Here is a 21,379-nt window from a genome sequence, read left to right as displayed (position 1 = left end):
TTCTCACTCCCAAAGATAACAGACTACTTTCCAAACGGTCTGATGAGTTGTCTGTTAAGGATTCTCTGGCTCTCAGTGTTCAGTGTGCAGGTTCTGTGTCTAATATGGCCCAACGCCTATTTGCTCGAACCCGCCAAGTTGAATCATTGGCGACTGAAGTGATGAGTCTCAAACAGGAGATTAGAGGGCTCAAGCATGAGAATAAACAGTTGCACCGGCTCGCACATGACTATGCTACAAACATGAAGAGGAAGCTTGACCAGATGAAGGAATCTGATGGTCAGGTTTTACTTGATCATCAGAGATTTGTGGGTTTGTTCCAAAGGCATTTATTGCCTTCGTCTTCTGGGGCTGTACCGCGTAATGAAGCTCCAAATGATCAATCTCTGATGCCTCCTCCTTCTAGGGTTTTGTCCAGTACTGAGGCTCCGAATGATCCCCCTCCGGTGCCTTCTCTTTCTGGGGCTCTACCGACTGCTGAGACTTCTCCTAAGCAACCTTTGTGAAGGCTCCCTTTTGTTTGTTTATTTTGACTCAAGTATATGTACATATTTGTAACTTATCGGGGATATCAATAAATAAGCTTTCCTTCATTTCAACGTATTGTGTTAAATACACCAAAGCCTTCTTCGCTAAGTTCTTTGAATTTTCTTTTGTTGAAGCTTGTATGTTGAAGCTTTGTGAGTGGAGCATATAGGTTGAGGTAGTGTTCCCTTAATTTCCCGAGTGAGGAAAACTTCTCGGTTGGAGACTTGGAAAATCCAAGTCACTGAGTGGGATCGGCTGTATGAATCTTAGAACGCCATTGTGTTCTGTCCTGTGTCATGTCCTCCGTTAGATCCAAGTACTCTAAGTCTTTTCTTAGGGTCTCTTCCAAAGTTTTCCTAGGTCTTCCTCTGCCCCTTCGGCCCTGAACCTCTGTCCCATAGTCGCATCTTCTAATCGGAGCGTCAGTAGGCCTTCTTTGCACATGTCCAAACCACCGTAACCGATTTTCTCTCATCTTTCCTTCAATTTCGGCTACTCCTACTTTACCCCGGATATCCTCATTCCTAATCTTATCCTTTCTCGTGTGCCCACACATCCAACGAAGCATCCTCATCTCCGCTACACCCATTTTGTGTACGTGTTGATGCTTCACCGCCCAACATTCTGTGCCATACAGCATCGCCGGCCTTATTGCCGTCCTATAAAATTTTCCCTTGAGCTTCAGTGGCATACGGCGGTCACACAACACGCCGGATGCACTCTTCCACTTCATCCATCCAGCTTGTATTCTATGGTTGAGATCTCCATCTAATTCTCCGTTCTTTTGCAAGATAGATCCTAGGTAATGAAAACGGTCACTCTTTGGTATTTCTTGATCTCCGATCCTCACCCCTAACTCGTTTTGGCCTCCATTTGCACTGAACTTGCACTCCATATATTCTGTCTTTGATCGGCTTAGGCGAAGACCTTTAGATTCCAACACTTCTCTCCAAAGGTTAAGCTTTGCATTTACCCCTTCCTGAGTTTCATCTATCAACACTATATCGTCTGCGAAAAGCATACACCAAGGAATATCACCTTGAATATGTCCTGTTAACTCATCCATTACCAACGCAAAAAGGTAAGGACTTAAGGATGAGCCTTGATGTAATCCTACAGTTATGGGAAAGCTTTCGGTTTGTCCTTCATGAGTTCTTACGGCAGTCTTTGCTCCTTCATACATATCCTGTATAGCTTGGATATATGCTACTCGTACTCCTTTCTTCTCTAAAATCCTCCAAAGAATGTCTCTTGGGACCCTATCATACGCTTTTTCCAAATCTATAAAGACCATGTGTAAATCCTTTTTCCCATCTCTATATTTTTCCATCAATCTTCGTAAGAGATAGATTGCCTCCATGGTTGAGCGCCCTGGCATGAACCCGAATTGGTTGTCCGAAACCCGTGTCTCTTGCCTCAATCTATGCTCAATGACTCTCTCCCAGAGCTTCATTGTATGACTCATGAGCTTAATTCCCCTATAGTTCATGCAATTTTGTACATCGCCCTTATTCTTGTAGATAGGCACCAAAGTGCTCATTCGCCACTCATTCGGCATCTTCTTCGTTTTCAAAATCCTATTGAAAAGGTCAGTGAGCCATGTTATACATGTCTCTCCCAAAACTTTCCACACTTCGATTGGTATATCGTCTGGGCCTACTGCTTTTCTATGCTTCATCTTCTTCAAAGCTACACCTACTTCTTCCTTCCGGATTCTACGATAAAAAGAGTAGTTTCTACACTCTTCTGAGTTACTCAACTCCCCTAAAGAAGCACTCCTTTCATGTCCTTCATTGAAAAGATTATGAAAATAACCTTTCCATCTGTCTTTAACCGAGTTCTCTGTAGCAAGAACCTTTCCATCCTCATCCTTGATGCACCTCACTTGGTTTAGGTCCTTTGTCTTCTTTTCCCTTGCTCTAGCTAGTTTATAGATATCCAACTCTCCTTCTTTGGTATCTAGTCGCTTATACATATCGTCATAAGCCGCTAACTTAACTTCTCTCACAGCTTTCTTCGCCTCTTGCTTCGCTTTTCTATACCTTTCACCATTTTCATCGGTCCTATCCTTGTATAAGGCTTTACAACATTCCTTCTTAGCCTTCACCTTTGCTTGTACCTCCTCATTCCACCACCAAGATTCCTTTTGGTGTGGGGCAAAGCCCTTGGACTCTCCTAATACCTCTTTTGCTACTTTTCGGATACAACTAGCCATGGAATCCCACATTTGGTTAGCTTCCCCCTCTCTATCCCACACACACTGGGTGATTACTTTCTCTTTGAAAATGGCTTGTTTTTCTTCTTTTAGATTCGACCATCTAGTCCTTGGGCACTTCCAAGTCTTGTTCTTTTTTCTCACTCTTTTGATATGTACATCCATCACCAACAAGCGATGTTGATTAGTCACGCTCTCTCCTGGTATAACTTTGCAATCCTTACAAGTTATACGATCCCCTTTCCTCATTAGAAGAAAATCTATTTGTGTTTTTGACGACCCACTCTTGTAGGTGATCACATGTTCTTCTCTCTTCTTAAAGAAGGTGTTGGCTAAGAAGAGATCATATGCCATTGCAAAATCCAAGATAGCATCCCCATCCTCGTTTCTCTCCCCAAAACCATGGCCACCATGAAAACCTCCATAGTTGCCTGTCTCCCTGCCCACGTGTCCATTTAAATCTCCTCCTATAAATAACTTCTCCGTCTGAGCAATTCCTTGCACCAAGTCTCCAAGGTCTTCCCAAAATTTCTCCTTCGAACTCGTATCCAACCCTACTTGAGGTGCGTACGCACTAATCACATTGATAAGTTCTTGTCCTATTACAATCTTGATTGCCATGATTCTATCTCCTACCCTCTTGACATCTACAACATCTTGTGTCAAGGTCTTGTCCACGATGATGCCAACACCGTTTCTCGTTCTATTTGTGCCCGAATACCATAGTTTAAACCCTGAGTTTTCTAGATCCTTTGCCTTACGACCAACCCACTTAGTTTCTTGTAGGCACATAATATTTATCCTTCTCCTCACCATAACTTCTACTACTTCCATAGATTTTCCCGTCAAGGTTCCTATATTCCACGTTCCTAAACGCATTTTGCTCTCTTGAACTCTACCCTTCTGTCCTAGCTTCTTCACCCTTCCCCGTCTAATAGGATCAAAGTACTTCTTTTGTGTGTCCCGTGTAAAGTTGATAGGAACATATGCTCCCAAACAACTTTGAGTGGAGTCGTTCGAAAAGAAGTTTCTATAGCCCCCTTGCTCATTTAACACTGTATCCGGGTGCCGATGGAGATACAGCGACCCTTTCTCACTTATCACTGTGCTCAGGCCACACAGCGCGCCACTTACGGGTGACGCCCTAGCTTTAGCGCGATTTCGTTCTGGATTCATTTTCATAAGGATTCGACGTGATCATGGAGTGCCGGCTGTCGACTACCTGACGCCCTCCCCCTCCTCCTTTATCCGGGCTTGGGACCGGCAATGTAAGATAAACTTACACGGCGGAGTTAAGTAATTAATGGATGATGGAAATAATTAATTGGATTAATTAAGTGTTGTGATTAATTAGAAAGTCTAAAGAAATCATAAAAGCGATATAAGATCGTTTTGGGCTTAAAGAAACGTTCGAGTTTAATTGGGTCCATTGGGCCTAAACCCATTGGGCTTTTATTCAAGCATTGGATGACTTGAAATAAATAAAAGCCCAAAGCCCAAACAACAATCTCCCATATATCATGGCTACCCAAGCTAATGTAGAAGTTGTTCGGAGAACCTATTCAGTTGGAATTACAATGTAATTCAATCCTTCTCTAAAACAATACTCTCAATCACACCACTAGGGTATGAATATATTATGTCAAACCCCTAATGTGATTATTCCTTCTTATATGATTCAATTGAGTCGTATAGGAACGCTTTCCTTTATTACGCTCGATACTTCGGCCGAAGATTCCAGAATCATATCTTAGAGTATTCATCCTCTCTTAACGAGGATTAGAGATTCCTTGTTGCGCATTCACTTGCCTTCATGACTAAGTGGCTTAACTCCGACTATGCCGTGGACACTCGCGGATGGAGTGACTTTGACATAATCAAAGATCAAGTACTCAACCACAAGACAACGATGATGCCTCAGATCAAATGACTACTTACATTATTCCAACCATTAGAGTTACTTGCTTGACATGTGAGTAGACCTTCATGCAAGTACTCTTGTTCGATTGTGTTCAGTGAACTCATTCCCTTAATGAGCACCTACATACTTGTCTTAGTGTCACTACACAAATGGGATGAGACTTTCCATCCTTCTAAGTGAAGCAGACATAGTATGTACCGGTCTATGCATTGTCAGTATCCCTCCGACAATCCTATGACCATGAACCTTTTGGACATAATGGTTATGTGAAGAAGGTCTCTGTAGTCTAACTTCATTAGATTACTTCTTCAATCGATCCATTGTCCATGGATTCACTATTTAGGACATATATTGTTTATAGAGATAGTCCTAAATAGTATCTTTGCCATTTGATGTATAAGATTCATCTATACATCCATTTATTGTCCTGAAAGGTTTCTTCCAAAGATTGACTTTCAGGGCATATTTCCAACAGTTTCTTCCTTCAAGCATGTTACAAAAACTGATTTTTTTTCTTTGTGATTACATGTGAATTCGTAAATGACAACTACAACTAAGTATTAACCAAAGAGCATATCAAACTTCCACCCATGGTTGTAACTTTCTTTAACAGCTATGCAATTAAAAACCAAATCCTCATCATTGTGTTAAAAGGTACCCTAAGACACAAACAAGCAACAAAAACAACTATTTTTTGGTATTTTCTCAAAAAAAAATTCGAATTTTGTTTTTCTTTTTTTCAAAATTTTTTATATGACACACAAGAAAACACTTTAAAACCGTGAATAACAACGTTAGTAGTGATAGGTGATGAAATTCGAAAATAAGTCATGAAAAAACAATTTGTTTACCCCCCCCAACACTTAAACCAAACATTGTCCTCAATGTTTCAAAACTAAACTTAATCAAGAAAGCAACAAAAGATAACTAGCAAACAAGACAATCATGGCGAAGTAAAAACAATAAAAAGAAGGCTAAGAGAAAGCAAATTTGGTTGCAGGAGCTAGAAATTCCATTGTCTCTCTATTCAAATACATGGTTGCCTCCCAAGAAGCGTTTGCTTTAACGTCTTCTAGCTAGACTCCATTTAAGCTTTACTAGGACCAACGGCATGGAGAGGTACATCCTCCACGACATGCTCCTCAAACACTCATAGTAAGGCTTCAAACAGTGCCCATTTACTTTGAATTCGTGTCTTGTCTTTAAACTTTGAATTTCGACTGCACCATAGGGAAAGACATTAGTAACAACAAAAGGACCAATCCATTTAAAATGCAACTTGCCTGGAAACAATCAAAGGCGGGAGTTGAAATGTAACATTTTCTGTGCTACAGAAAATTTCTTACTACGGATCATCTTATCATGAACAGACTTTGTTTTCTCCCTGTAAATATGAGCGTTCTCATAAGCCTCATTCCGAATTTCCTCAAGCTCATAAGGGTCATCCCACACATAAAAACGTGCCTCTTTTTTTAGTTTATCACATTGGTGCCTATATATAGTATTTGGAACTTGTTTAGACACAACATAATTCACAATATCAGCATACCATGGCTCACTTACCTTAATGGTCATTAGATGTTCATCTGGGAATGCCTCTGGAATAGGTAGAGGGTCTTCTTCATGTACCAAATGACTCAAATGGTTAGCTACTACATTCTCACTTCCTTTTTGTCTCGGATTTCTAAGTCAAACTCTTGGAGAAGAAGCATCCAGCGAATAAGCCTTGGCTTGGCTTCTTTCTTCGTAAGTAAGTACTTCAAAGCTGCGTGGTCAGAGTAAATTATAACTTTAGTTCCAAGTAAATAAGAACGAAACTTATCTAAAGCAAACACAATAACAAGGAGTTCTTTTTCAGTGGTGGAGTAATTCAATTGAGCATCATTCAAGGTCCGACAAATGTAGTAGATGACATGCATCTGTTTGCCCTTTCTTTGTCCCAAAACAATCCTTAAGGCATAATCTGAAGCTTCACACATAAGCTCAAAAGGAAGACTCCAATCTGGTGGAACAATGATAGGTGCCGAAGTTAGCATCTTTTTGAGGTGATTGAATGCCTTCTCACATTCTTCAGCAAACACAAACAACACATCCTTTTGTGGAGGTCGGCACAAGGGTGTTGAAATCTTTGAGAAATCTTTGATAAAACGTCTATAAAATCCTGCATGTCCAAGGAAAGAACGAACCTCTCTCACCGAAGTGGGAGAGGGTAAGCAGCGTACAAGATCTATTTTAGATTTATCCACTTCAATTCTCTTTTCTGAAACTATATGACCTAAAACTATGCCTTGTTTTACCATGAAGTGACATTTTTCCCAATTTAAAACAAGATTAGTTTCGATGCAGCATTTCAATGTCAAAGTTATATTAGCTAGACAATCATCAAAAGAGTCAGCAAAGACACTAAAATCAACCATGAAAACTTCAATAATCTTCTCAACAAAATTGGAAAAAATACTTACCATGCATCTTTGAAAAGTGGCTGGTGCATTACATAAACCAAATGGCATTCAACGACAAGCAAAAGTACCAAATGGACAAGTAAAAGTAGTATTTTCTTAATCATCTGGAGCTATAACAATCTGATTATATCCCAAATAACCATCAAGAAAGTAAGAAAAAGAATGACCAGCTAACCATTCAAGCATTTGATCAATGAATGGTAGAGGAAAGTGGTTTTTCCTTGTGGTGGAGTTGAGCTTCCTATAGTTAATACAAACTCTCCAACCTATTTGGATACAAGTGGGCACAAGTTCATTCTTTGCATTCTTTACCACAGTGACTCCAAATTTCTTTGTTACTAGTTGAACCGGTGAAACCCAATGACTATCCGAAATTGGATAAATGACTCCACAATCAAGTCGCTTGATGATCTCCTTTTTCATAACTTCCATCATTGAAGGGTTGAGTTGGCGTTGGGCCTCTCGAGTTGGTTTAACCCCCTCCTCTAGAAGTATACGATGCATGCAGGTTGTAGGACTAATTCCCCTAATGTTGGCCAAAGTCCATCCAATGGCTGTTTTGTACTCTTTCAACACTCGAACCAGTTTCTCCTCCTCTAATGTCGTGAGTGTTGAAGAGACTATGACTGGCAAAGTCTCTTTGTCTCCCAAGAAAACATACTTAAAATGATTCGGTAACGGTTTAAGCTCAAGAAAGGGTGCCTGAATCACTGAAGGTATCAACTTATTAGTAGAAATGGGAATTGGAATTGGGATTGGCGGCTTACCAATATGTTGTGGCAAAGACTTAAGGGCAGCCACCATTTCAACATTTTCTGCATGATGAGGCTCGGTCACATTGGTTTTGAGTCCAATTCCTTCAGCAATGGTTGTTTCAAGGGCATCCTTATTTAAGACTTTGAGATATTCCTACGCCAAAGAATCAAATACATCAATAGAAAAACAAAGAATGATCATCAATATGATACCTTATAGCTTCAGAAATATTAAAGTCAATGACATCGCCATTAAATTCCATTGTTAATGTCCGCTTGAACACATCTATCTTGGTTCAGGCTGTTTTCATGAAAGGTCTTCCAAGTAAAATTGGCAATGGTGTAGAATGGGCCGAATCTTCCATCTCAAGTACATAAAAATATGCTGGAAAGATCAAGTGGTTAACTTGCACCAAAACATCTTCCAAAACTCCATTCGGATATGCATTAGAACGATCAGCTAATTGAATAATAACACCATCATTTTTAAGCTCTCCTAGGTTCATAGATGCATAGATAGAGTACGGCATGACATTAATGGAAGCACCTAAATCTAACATAGCATGTTCAAACTTGGTATTACCAATAACATAAGGGATTGTGGCACTACCTGGATCTTTGCATTTAGGTGGCAGCTTTCTTTGCAAAACTGCATAGACATTTTCACTTACCTGTACCACTTCCTTTTTCGAGATCTGTCTCCTTGTTGTACAAAACTCTTTAAAAAATTTAGCATATTTTGGAACGTGCTTTATTGCATCAAGAAGTGGGATATTGACTTGTACCTTCCTGAAGGTTTCTAAGATGTCTTTTTCATTCTCTTCTTTCTTCGATTGCATAAACCTGCGAGGGAAAGGCATATTTGGTGGAATAGGGTTAGAAGGACTTGAATTTGAACCCACCTTACCTAAATTCGGTGGCATAAGAGTCTTAGAAAGTTACGGCAGGGATTGTTCTTCCCTAGTCGTGGCCTTGTCCACCTCTTCTTCTTCAAGTAGCAGCTGTTCGTCCTTATTTTGGCTTTGTTTGGATGTTTTTGGATTGGTTCCAATCTCTTTGCCACTTCTCAAGGTAATAGCCTTAGCAGTTTCAAAGCCTCCATTTAGATTTGCAATGGTTGAACTAGGAAGCTTGCCTTGTCCCATGAATTCTGCCATCTGCCCCATTTGATTCTTCATTTCGCCCATCTCTTTAGCTTGATTTTGTAAACCCTGAGTTAAAGCAGTTAGTGCTTAAAGAATTTTATCATTATCCATTGACAAACCTGAATTTGGTTAGGAAGGTTGTGGGGGTGGTTATGGTGGTGCAAATGGCCTTTGATAAAGCCCAGGAGGTGGCTATTTATATCCGCCTTGTTGTCGAGTTTATTGAGGCTCCCTCCACTTCATATTTGGATGATCTTTCCAACCCGGATTGTAGGTGTTGGAAAATGGGTCATTCCTTGGTTGATTTTGGCCTTGATAACCTATGGCATTGGCACTTTACCATCCCCCATTCTCGATTAATTGAGGACATTGATCAGCAAGGTGTCCTTGCATAGAACACAAGCCACATGCAGCTGCAGTTTGCACTTTGGATCCTTCAACAACCTGTGATATAAGAGTAGAAAGATTAGCCATTTGAGATTGAAGTTTTGAAATAGCACTCACCTCATTAACTTGACTTTGCCGTGTATGTTCTCTTCATCTCACTCCTTCGTATTATTGTGCATTCAAGGCTCGATTTGCTATTAAGATCTTTGCAGCAACTAATGTTTTGTCAACCAAAGCACCTCCTGCTGAAGCATCAAGTATTTGTCTCTCAAGTGGAAGTAGTCCTTCATAGAAATATTGAATTAAAAGCTATTTCTTCATTTGATGTTGTGGACAAGATGCAACTAAAGTCTTGAAACACGCATAATAAGCTAGAAAGGATTCTCCTGGGCCTTGTTGAATTCCACTAATTTTCTTCCTCAAAAGAACGACTCTTGAAGTTGGGAAGAATTTCTCTAAGAATGCTTTCTTCATGCTTTCCCAAGAAGTGACGGTTCGAGGTGCTGAATCAAAGAGCCAATCTTTAGCCTTTTCCAAAAGAGAAAATGGAAGGATTTCATCTTCAAAATATTTCCATCCACATTAATTGGTGTCATGCTCGAGCACACCATTTCAAATTCCTTAAGATGCTTGTTCGAATCTTCCATGGACAGCCCATAGTATTTGGGAATATGATGCAACAAACTAGATTTTAGTTCAAACTCATCAGTTTTGCCTTGAACTGCCGCAGGGTATTGAATGCAAAGGAGAATGGCATTATCCAATCCTGAGGTTGAAAGCTCCTTGATTGTTCGATTGTCAATAGCCATGTCTTATTCTTCTTCCTCTTCCTCAAATTCAGATTTAGAGCTAGAACTAGGTGGATTAAATTCTGGTTGCTTCCTTTTCCTTCTCAAAGTTCGTTCAAAATCATCATCAAACTCCAATATATGCTCACGAACAGGTTGAGAACTGCGAGTCATAAACTAGTACCTAAAACAAGGAAAACAAAACTAAACTAAATCAGAAACACAAGAAAAACACGAATAGAAACAAAAGAGAAGATTAGCAATTTTGCTAATCCCCGGCAATGGCGCCAAAATTTGGTGTGGTATAAACAAACACATAAATTAAACCCTATAATTTAGATGATTGTAGTATGAGCAAGTAGGGATCGTTCTAGGCTGGGGATTAGGAGGGATGCTAATCAACACAAATTAAACTTAAAAACTGAAAACTAAGCTAGACTAACACAAAATAAGAACTGAGGGGATTTTTGGACGAATTTTAACAAAAATAAAGTAAATTGCAGCAAACGAATTAGGTTTTGTACGAGATATAAGTGAAAGGTTAGTTAGAGGATTGTTTTCCACACATGAAACATATGCATACAAATCGATTTCCAGTTATTATATCTATAAACCATGAATGACAATGCCCCAAATTAACTGTGAACTGCACAAATTAACTCTCAGATTCTCCTAGGTTCATTGAATTGGACTCAGCGATGCAATCAAATTATTCTTCTCAAGTTCCCCAACTATGAAAAGCATGATAGAGATACATCTCAAAGATCATTAAGTTTTGTGAAAATCATAAGTATTGACAAAGCATTTACACAAACACGCGCGCGCACACACACACACAGAGATATATATCATCAAAAGTACTTTAAAGTCCAACAAAATTACAAAAGCAATGAGAATGTTAGAGAGATTGGGAGAGGAAAAAGTGACCAAAAAAAAAATGATGTGGGAAAAAGAGAAGGAGAAGGTCATAACTTTTGAGTTAAAATCTAAAATTTGAGCAAATTTAAATCAGAATATAGGCCAGGGTTAAAAAGCTAGCTTGCCAAAATTTAGGTTTTAATCTAACTCAATTCTTCTCCAATAGGGCTGGGTCTAAAATAAGCTTTAACAAAAATAAAAATAAAAATTGAACAGTTTTAAATTCACCAAAAAAAACTCTATAAATACATGTTTGATGGGTCAGTTTAGTGAATTTTCAACTTTTCTAGGAATCTAAATATTTTTATGTTAAAATGTTCATAAAAATAAAGTATTGTTGCAGTCCTATTAGATTAGGAATATGATTGTGTAAATCTTAGTGTATCTAGGAATATCTTTGAATATTCCTTTTAGTAGTTAATATCCTATTAGAGTTTTTATCCTAAAAGGGTAAGGAATTAACCTTCCTTACTACTATAAATAAAGGCACAATGAGGTGGAATAGAACACACCTCACAATTACACATCTCTCTCTTCTCTCTCTATGTGCCGCACCCTCTCTCTCTATGGCATCCATAATCGTTTAGTAAATTATGCCTATAACATGTTATTACCACGCTCTTGATGCTACCCTAAAGAGAGTTTGATCTTCAATCAGGGGAGTATTACGTTTCAATCATTCTTTTTATGATTATTTAATTATTTTATTGAATTGATCTACATGCTATTGATTCAATTTAATTTTTCTGTGTTGAACGTGATACAACGCATTGGAGATGCAATTCCGGCTTTCCGAGAAGGATCTTTTACAAGTTCAAAGGCTCAATTGTTTTCTGCAATCAGGTTCTTTTAAAATAAATTAAGATATTTGAAATGACCATGAAGCATGAAAACATTCCCCATGATGCATGAACTGTGAGATCCCACATCGCCCAAGGGAGTGATCCTTATATGTATATTCCCATCTCTACCTAGCACGAGGCCTTTTGGGAGCCCAGGGGAGTGATCCTTATATGTATATTTCCATTTCTACCTAGCACGAGGCCTTTTGGGAGCTCACTGGCTTTGGGTTCCATTGGAACTCCGAAGTTATGCGAGTAGCGCACGAGAGCACTCCCATGATGGGTGACCCACTGGGAAGCTGCTCGTGAGTTCCCAGAAACAAAACCATGAGGGCGTGGTTGGGGCCCAAAGCAAACAATATCGTGTTACGGTGGTGGAGTGAGCTCGGGATGTGGTGGACCTCGGGCCGGGATGTGACATGAACCCCCTATATTTATATTTTCCTTCCGATATAAATTGCATGTTCATATATTTGTTAATATATATATACACACACACACATTCATGCATTATGCAATTATAAAATCGCTATGTGGAATTTATGAGTCAAATAATCAAAATAAAATTGAATCATGATTATTTTATTTATTTGGTTTTGAAAACCTAGAAATTGAAGAAGAAAAAAAATTTGCGCTGAAGCCGCGCTTGCGCCAAGCCGCAGAGCTGAGCCAAGCCAACTCTGTCCAAAACCCAGATGCATAGAACCACTCAAGTTCGAACGACGCCGTTTTTGGTGCTTTGTGACCTGTAGAGCCGAGCTTCAGCATATTTTCTGGTGGCAACCTTGAATTCGACCATTGTTTTGGTCGTCGCATCCCATTGATGCTCGATGGATCCCAGCACCCATCTTTACTGGTGTGCACACCCAGGCCTGCAGGAAATATTGCCTCCACCTTTCTCGGTTGAATTCGAGAAGGAGATAACGGTTTGGACTCATTGACTTAACCCTCTATCGTGGAGCCACCATCACCGGCTCATTTTCCCGCCTAAGAACATCGCCTGTTGTCATTCGGCCCTAAGCCCAACTAGGCTTATCTATTTATATTTTCTTTTTTCATTTGGCCCGCCTCAGCCCACCAGCAACATGGGCTATTTCTTTTTCATGGACCAAGCCCAATTGGGCTTCTTTAATTGATTTGGCCCGCAACCGAAGGGGTTGCCCATAACAGATTTATACCCTTTTTCTTTTGGCCTGCTTCTTAATTGGCCTGCAACCAACATGATTTCTGTGCATAGGCCTAAATCTTTATATATTTTTCTTTGCTTTTACGATTGACCCTGAATGGTCTCGATCTATTGAATTAATTAAAAGTGACTAGCAGTCCATTAATCTGACAAGACATCCAAAATTATTGGCCTGAAACCCACTTTTGGACATTAATGATTCAATATTTTATTTCTTTTCTTTGAATCGTTGACTACCTCTCGTAGTCCCAATGAACTTACACTTAAGTTCCTAAAGCAACCTAAATCCACTACACTGAGTTGTATACTGTATTATGTGTTCTTACCGGTACCTCTTTTTATGAACCGACAGTTCATAACTAAACTCGAACCTTTAGTTTCGAATTTAATGCCTTTGAAACTCGAAATTTTCATAAAACAATACACCTATGAAAACCTCATGTTTTTCATGAAAACCATGTCTTAGAACTCGAATGTTCTTACTTTGATGCTTATGGATAATTTATTTCCTATAACATTATTCACAATCTTATTCCCTCCATTCAGTGGATTATCTAACCATAACAAGTTCGATTTCACTGATTTGGACGTTTCTTGACCAAAACCATTTATGTGGGTACAAGACGTGAATCTTCACTTGACTATCAAGAAGTTGAGAAACAATTGAAGCCAACAATGGCAGGAAAAAGCTGAATAAGCCTTCGCCATGATCTTCATTCGAACATTTATGCTCAAAGCATTACCCACGAATGTACCTCCCGAACGAGGATTCCATGGCTCTTTGGCTCGCTTCAACGGACTATCTAATCATGAAAGACATTACCTGAAGCACACCATGATTACGTCCATGAATGAGTATGATTCTAAAGTTTATAAATTTGATCGAATTTTGATTGGAGAATACTTTTTTCGTCCTTCCATGGTTCTAACTCGCTCTTGACGCAGTAGTATAGAAAGTGGAAGTTTTCCAAATTCTTGGATCTGATTACTACCATAAACGTGTAAGAAAGGTATAAACCCAGCTTAGGTTGGAGTCTACCGAACAGTATAGACTCAGTTCGGTTGGAGTCTAACGAACGATATAGACTCAGTTCGGCTTGAGTCTACAAATGGCTTAACCTAGTTCAGTCAAAACCTATCGAATGGTGGTGCCCTAATTCGACAGGGATACACTGAATGGTATTGCTCTGCTTCGGCAGAGGCCTACCGAACAGATCTTTCCAGCTTCAATTGGAACTTACCGAACCCAAGTTTGGGTATGTCTCTCTCATGATCCAATTTCGAGTTTGTTTTTACAACATATGGTAGAATCAAGGCCTGCTAAGGTGTGGCATCATACTCGAAGCGTGATCCTTGGTACCTAAGACCTAAAACTTCAAGAATTAAGGATAATATTCCCAAACCTCAACCTTGCAGAATCTACTTTTGTCTTGATGGAATAGATCATTGGTTATGCACCTGTTCGTGCCCTTACCAATGTTGTTGAGGAGTACCATTCTCGTAGTCAATATGTGAGATTGATTTTGCTTCAGCGAACACCATTGGAATAGCAGAATTTTGACATGAATGGCCTTGTTAGCCGAATCCCCTTAGTAACTTTGGTTTACTTTGTGAACATTTTTCCATGTTCTTGGATTCAAGTTTGGTGTTTGTTTTAGTTATGGATAATTTTATTGATATTGTCCTCAAATATGAGTTAATTGAGTCATGTTTCTCGTATACATGTGACCGAATTCCATTAAACACGTGATTAGGTATGAATGTGGGAAAGTTAGTTGTCTGGATGCATGCAATACTATGCACACTAGCTTTATACCTAAATCACATCTCTAGCAATGACTTCAGGTCCATCCAACCTGATTAAGAGCATTGGCATGCTCCTTGGTTTATGAATGGTACTAAATTACCATTTAAGAGACCTTATATTATCTTCGTTCCGAAAGAACGTCATTGAGTTTTAAAGGATATTTGAGATGACAATGATCATGAATGAAACCACTGATGGAAAATAGAGTGGAATATCTTTGCACCACCTCTAAAAATGAGCTTGAAGCTTTGATTTGGGGCCAATGGGCTGTCTCCCAACTGGGAACACGCCACATGTGGCTGGCCTGGAACTGGGTGATTAAGCAGTTTACTTTCTTGGGCACGACCTTTTTGGGACATTTAGGTCGAACAATGATGCTAGAACGCATCTCCTTACCCAAAGTAAGGATTTTATGCCTACAAGCATACTTTGCCAAGCCTGCTCGTTGGGGAAATTGATTTTCTAAATCATCCCTTGCAAAGATACAAAACAGCCCTCTTTTCATACTGGATTCAAGGGAATATATGTGGACTAATCCAACCAAAATGCAGACCATATAATTACTTATGGTTTTGGTTGATGAATCGACAAACTGGTCATATGTTTGTCCACACACATTGCTGCTAAACCTCATGGTCGATTTTAAGGGTTCACCACCCTAATTATCCCATAAAGTCTGGAAGACTGGATAATGCCGGAGAGTTTACATCAACGATTTTCAATATGTATTGCATGTCTTTTGGGTTTATAATTAAACATCGAATTCCCATGTTCAACCCAAATAGCCTCGCATAGTGAACATAAAGCGCAATTTAAATGATTACACGGAGCTTAGTGAACTACCAAGTTTTCGGTTTTCTGCCTAGGGCTATGCAATCTTGTACGCAACTATGTTGGTTCGCTTTGGGGCCTATTGCCACCCAACCTATTCGACGTTACAGTTGGTTACTAGGTACAAACCTGACGCTTCGTATTTACACGTTTTGGGTGTGCATTCCATGTGCCAAGTTGCGCCACCGCAACATACCAATATGGGTCCTCAAAGAAGGATGTGAATCTTTGTTGATTACGATTCTCCTTCACACTAGCTCTCTTAGAGCCCTTGCATGTTATATCTTTATCGCTCATTTATGGGTTGCCACTTCAATGAGATAGTCTTTCCGCTGTTAGAGGGAGATAAGAACGTCAATGTTCCTGTAGAATGACTCGAATTTGCATGGATGTTGCCCATTATGTCTCATCTCAATCCCCGTACTGCATAAGTGTGATGAATTCTAACTTTCAGAATGTTGCTCCATACACATTCCTCTGATCTAGCTAAAGTGACGAGATCATATACTAGCTATAAACATGCCTGCAAGGTTAGACGTACTTAAGGGACGTCAAGTTAACATCCCCGAAGGGTGTGCCACCCCTGTTGGATGGTTTGGACGTCCCTGTTGAACGGTCCAAGACACCGGTGGATAGCCAATCAATCTGTCTTGGCTTGAAATATGACAGATTACTCGGTTCATAGGATTCACATCCCAAAAGAGGAAGGTCACGACACAACAATGAATCTATGTAATAAAATTAGTTTTCATATAAGATACATCTCAACCATTAACTATGAACTAATCTCATGATCTAATCCTGTGTGAAAATATGGTGTCATATGATAGTTGGATTCAGTGGTAGTCATTTTATTGTTTCTTTATAGAACTGTATTCTTCCATTTTCCTCAATACAAAATAATGTCTTAATAGTTTTGAATTTGTCTAATTTTTTGTAAAGATGATCTATGAATGAGGAATTGAAATATGAATGGTTTGGAATATGGGAATCACAAAAAAATGGGTCAATTGGAATATTGGAATCACAAGAAAACGTGTCAAACTGTTCCTATTTGTTGAATTATATATACGAGGAACAATTTAGGGTATAATAATTGTACATAAGAGGGTTTCTCGAATTGATGTGATATAAAATAGCACACAAACTTAAACCCTTTTTTTGATAGTTGTAGTATGTGTAAGTAGGGATCGTTTTAGACTCTTATGACTCAAGACTAACTCAAACCACTCAAAACTATTCAAAACAAACAAATTGACTCAAAACTAACACTAATGATGACTTTGGACGAAAATTGAACTAAAAAGGCTCAAAACAATGTGTATGGACGAATTCTAACTTATGTTGACTCAAAATACTAAAAAGAAGCCAGTTTGGACAGATTCGAACTAAAAGACACAAAATATAAAGGGGGGAGTGGTTTTTGACGAATTTAAAGTAAAAGCAAACAGATTTAAAGACTCTAAACAACTTTGGACGAAATTGGATGTTTTAATGGGTGAATGGCTAGTTAGAGGGTCATTCTCCACACATGACACATATGCATATAAATTGATTTTCAGTTATTATTCCTATTGACCATGAATGACAACACTCCAGATTAACCATGGACAACACTAATTAACCCTCAAATTTTCCTAAGTTCATTGAATCGGACTCAACGTCGCAACCAAATTATTCTTATCAAGTTCCTTACACGAACAACATGATAGAGATACATATCAAAGATCATTAAGTTTTATGAAAATCATAAGCATTGACAAGGCATTCGTAACTATGAACAACATGATACTCCTGCCAGGAATCTACTTAACGCGATCGTGACCAGTGACCTCCACTATTTATAAATATAAGTTCATAACTATTAGGTGAAACTCCCTTATATTTTAGCATCAAATTCATGCATGCAAACTAAGTAGGCCTCCTTAATCAACATACAAGAATAAGTTATGAATTAAACAGTTAAGCAAATTGCATTCACGATTTATGAAATAATAACTTAACGTAATCAATTCATATGCAATATGTTCATGGCTTTGAATTCTCCTCTAGCTAAAACGAAATTAGTTCCTCATGTTTGCAATTAAACAAAGACAATTAAAATTAAACATTGAAAACAAAAGATAGAATACACCTAGAAACGTTCCAGCAATCCAAGCTTGAATGTCAAGGCACGGCTCCAAGGGTATCCTTTCCTTTCTCCCTTCAAAGCTTCAGTACTCTTTATATTTTTTTCTCTTCTCTGAATTTCTCTCTAAAGCTCTCCCCCTGAATTATGCGGCAAATGTGTGTATTTATAGGGCAGATACACGACATTGTTTGTGGAAGAAAATGATTAGTTGTTAGCATTGTTTTAGGACTCCTAGAAATCAGATAAGAGGTGGTTTAATATGAAAAGGAGTCCCCCTTACAGCTGGAAATAAGGTAGGATAAGATAAGGTAAGGTTGGTTAAGATAATGTTCCTTCTTTTTAACTGATTTTTTAGCCTCCAAGTCTTGATTTGATTCTTCCAGATTTGTAGCACATTCCTAGCTTCTTTAAACTTCAAAAATGTCCATCCATTATGCTCCATTCATATGTTGTCCATTCCAAGCCCAAAACTGCTCTAAAATGCTCCAAATTGCCTTTTCTTGCCACTTTTGCCAATTGGACCTACAAACACACGAAAATAGCTTAAATTACTATAATAAACAGAAACTAACTCACTAAATGCAAGAAAACAAGCTAACAAAGTCATATAAATATGCTCCTATCACAAATTTAACTTCTTTAGATTACTCCTCTTTATTCGTTGTGCATGGATTCATTGTTCAGAATTATAAAGATTAATGAGCATCCACTCTCTCTCGCACCTTTCTTTCAGCTTGTTACTGTTCGTCTATTCGGGACGGGCAAGCAGCCCACATACATGAAGAGAAGAAGAAAAATGATGGGGGTGGGATACTTGCTGAGTGTTTGCGTTAAGCAAGGCGATCGAAGAAGGCCACAAGTAGAAGCAACCGATGCTTTGGTCATTTAGTTGACTCCTTACTGCCAGTCTGTGCTTACTGTCATGCTGGCAAAAGCAGGGGTTTCGGCCGGTTTTACCTACTATTGGATTTGAACCAATGACTCTCGTCGTATGAAAGCGCCAAGCTGGGGCAAACAAAGTTGTCTGGCCCTCCACTAGATTAGGAATGCAAATGCCTCCCTTTTTTTTTTTTTTTTTTTTTATCATTGAGCCCATATTTATAGAGTGTAGAGAAATCAGATCCTACAGTACGAATTGCATGGCTGGCACAATCTGAGTACTATAAGCACGCTGATCATCGAAGGTAAGCTCCGCCGCATTCTCATTCTAAAGTAAGGCCAAGGACTCTTTATTCCCCCATTGAATCGAGATTGGCAATGAGATCAAAAGAAAGAAAAAGGCAATCGTTTGATCGAGGGGGAATCGATGCTATGGATTTCTCTAAGATATACCTTATTTCCTAATTTACTGCATATTTTCTTTGAAATTGTTTCAAATCTTCAAAATTCGTATGAAATTTGTTTATTATAATATTATTTTTGTCGGTGGGGACCTAGGGTGTGGGTGTGAGCGGGAGTGTAGGCTCCCCAATATACGAAGATGCAAAACAACCAATGAAATTGTTAATGTTAATGAAGCTTTTGATGAATTGGAGTTGTGACTTTGGATTTGGACCTTAATTTGTGTCAGCAACATCGTAGAAGAATAAATTAGAGTTTTTTTTATTTTACTTTTTCCCACACGTCATTGGTGCACTAGGACTGAAACTGTGAAAGTGTCGAAAAGAGATGTCGTTGAATATATGGTTGATGACTGGAGAGAGAGAGAGAGAGAGAGAGAGAGAGAGAGAAAGAGAGAGAGAGAAAGAGAGAGAGAGAGAGAAACGGAGGGAGCGAGAGAGAAGAGAAAGAGCTTTGGCATGGAGAAAGGCGAAGATTCGCTAAGGAGTAGATGCGCGAAGAGGAAAGAGCCTGAGCGTGTTTCTAAACTCTAATTTAGTACTGAGATTATAGAATGTATTAATTAGCGGTAATTATTTATTTGATAAGGATATGAAACAACTAACTCTGTATTATTAGTTATATCCAATGTTTTATGCAGTGTGCCAAATGGGACCTAAAACTCAAAAGATAAGAATATAAACTTCTGAAAATCAATAAAAACACTCAAACAATCACCCATTTTGAACTGAAATATAAGAGCACAAGAAGACGACCTTCATAAAAAGGAACACAAGAAGACGTCTCCACAGATGATCAACCGATCAACGTCTGTGTGAAAGGTGCACGTGTCTAACCTAAAACAGAGGGGTACACGACCCCTGTTGTGGAGCCACGGAGATCCAACTTGTCACCCACAGAACGATGTACCAATCAATGGGCCAGGTTTCGTCTTTATGTTTTTGACAAAAGTCCACAATTTTTTTTCATTTTTAGCACAACTCCTCTCGGACCATCTCCAATCGAATGGTCTAGAGGGTTAAAAATAACCCAAAATTCATCTCCAACCTCTCGTTAGGCCAAAAAGCTAGTGGACCCACAGGACAAAAAAGGATCAAAGGGCCAACCGGCTGACTATCTTCAACCCGCTGGCTCATCCACTTTTTTATTTTATTTTATTTTTTAATTTCTAATTTTTTCATACACCATTTCTCACATATTTTTTTACCATTTCATACAATCTTACCTCATTTTATTTCAATTCTTCATATTCTATACTATACCCCTTTGGCCCTCGGTTGGAGACGGTTTTTTTGTGCATGGCTAAAACGAGCCCTATGACCCTTGGGCCCTTGGTTGGAGATAGTAAGAAATATGGTCATGTACTGTTCATTAAAATATTAATTTCTTGGAAGACCAGAGGGCTAAAACGAGCCCTATGACCCTTTGGCCCTCGGTTAGAGATGGTAAGAAATATGACCCTGTACTGTTTATTAAAATATTAATTTCTTGGAGGACCAGAGGGCTAAAACGAGCCCTCTGGCCCTCCTTCGGTTGGAGATGGTCTTAGTAGTTAAAAAAATGGCTTGCAGACAGTTAGTATTACGCTCTAATAATATTTCTTTTTATTTTTGAGTAAGTGATTTTGTGGTCGATTTTCTAAAAAGACGAATTTGAACTACATTATTATCGACCTAGCAAGATTGTACATGAATCGTTAAGAAGATATATTCACACGGAATATTGTTTTGGATTGGAGCTTAATGTTTGGAGTTGATAATCACTTTAGTATTTTCATGCACCAATGAAGTTCAACCTAGCTTATGATTCCAACTCCCTCTGCATTTTTACACTCACACAATTAAAAATAAATTCGAGAAACAATGTTTAATTTTCTTGCAACTTGCAACGCATTCTAAAGATTTTTCATGTATTTCTTGCATTGGATGAGTTTAAAGATGTAGAGCATTGTATTGTGTACTGAGTAGTATTAATTTGAGTACTTGTAAATCAAGTTCTTCGTTAACGGGACAGCAAACTAACCGATAACAAGGTTCAAGTTCAGCTTGAGTTCGCACATTCGCTTAGCTATTCGCAACGGGTGGCACATTAAAAAATAAGTATGCGGACAATACGACACGAA

General features: G+C 38.8%; 1 pseudogene; it reads right to left on the bottom strand.

The window, feature by feature from the left end:
- Positions 1-5,957: 5,957 nt before the first annotated feature.
- Positions 5,958-10,222, bottom strand: LOC126622578 (uncharacterized; annotated as a pseudogene).
- Positions 10,223-21,379: the final 11,157 nt, after the last annotated feature.

This window comes from Malus sylvestris, chromosome 5, assembly GCF_916048215.2.
Source record: "Malus sylvestris chromosome 5, drMalSylv7.2, whole genome shotgun sequence".
NCBI lineage: Eukaryota > Viridiplantae > Streptophyta > Magnoliopsida > Rosales > Rosaceae > Malus > Malus sylvestris.
The sequence above is the reverse complement of the archived record's forward strand: the minus strand, read 5'-3'. Positions and strand labels throughout refer to the sequence as shown.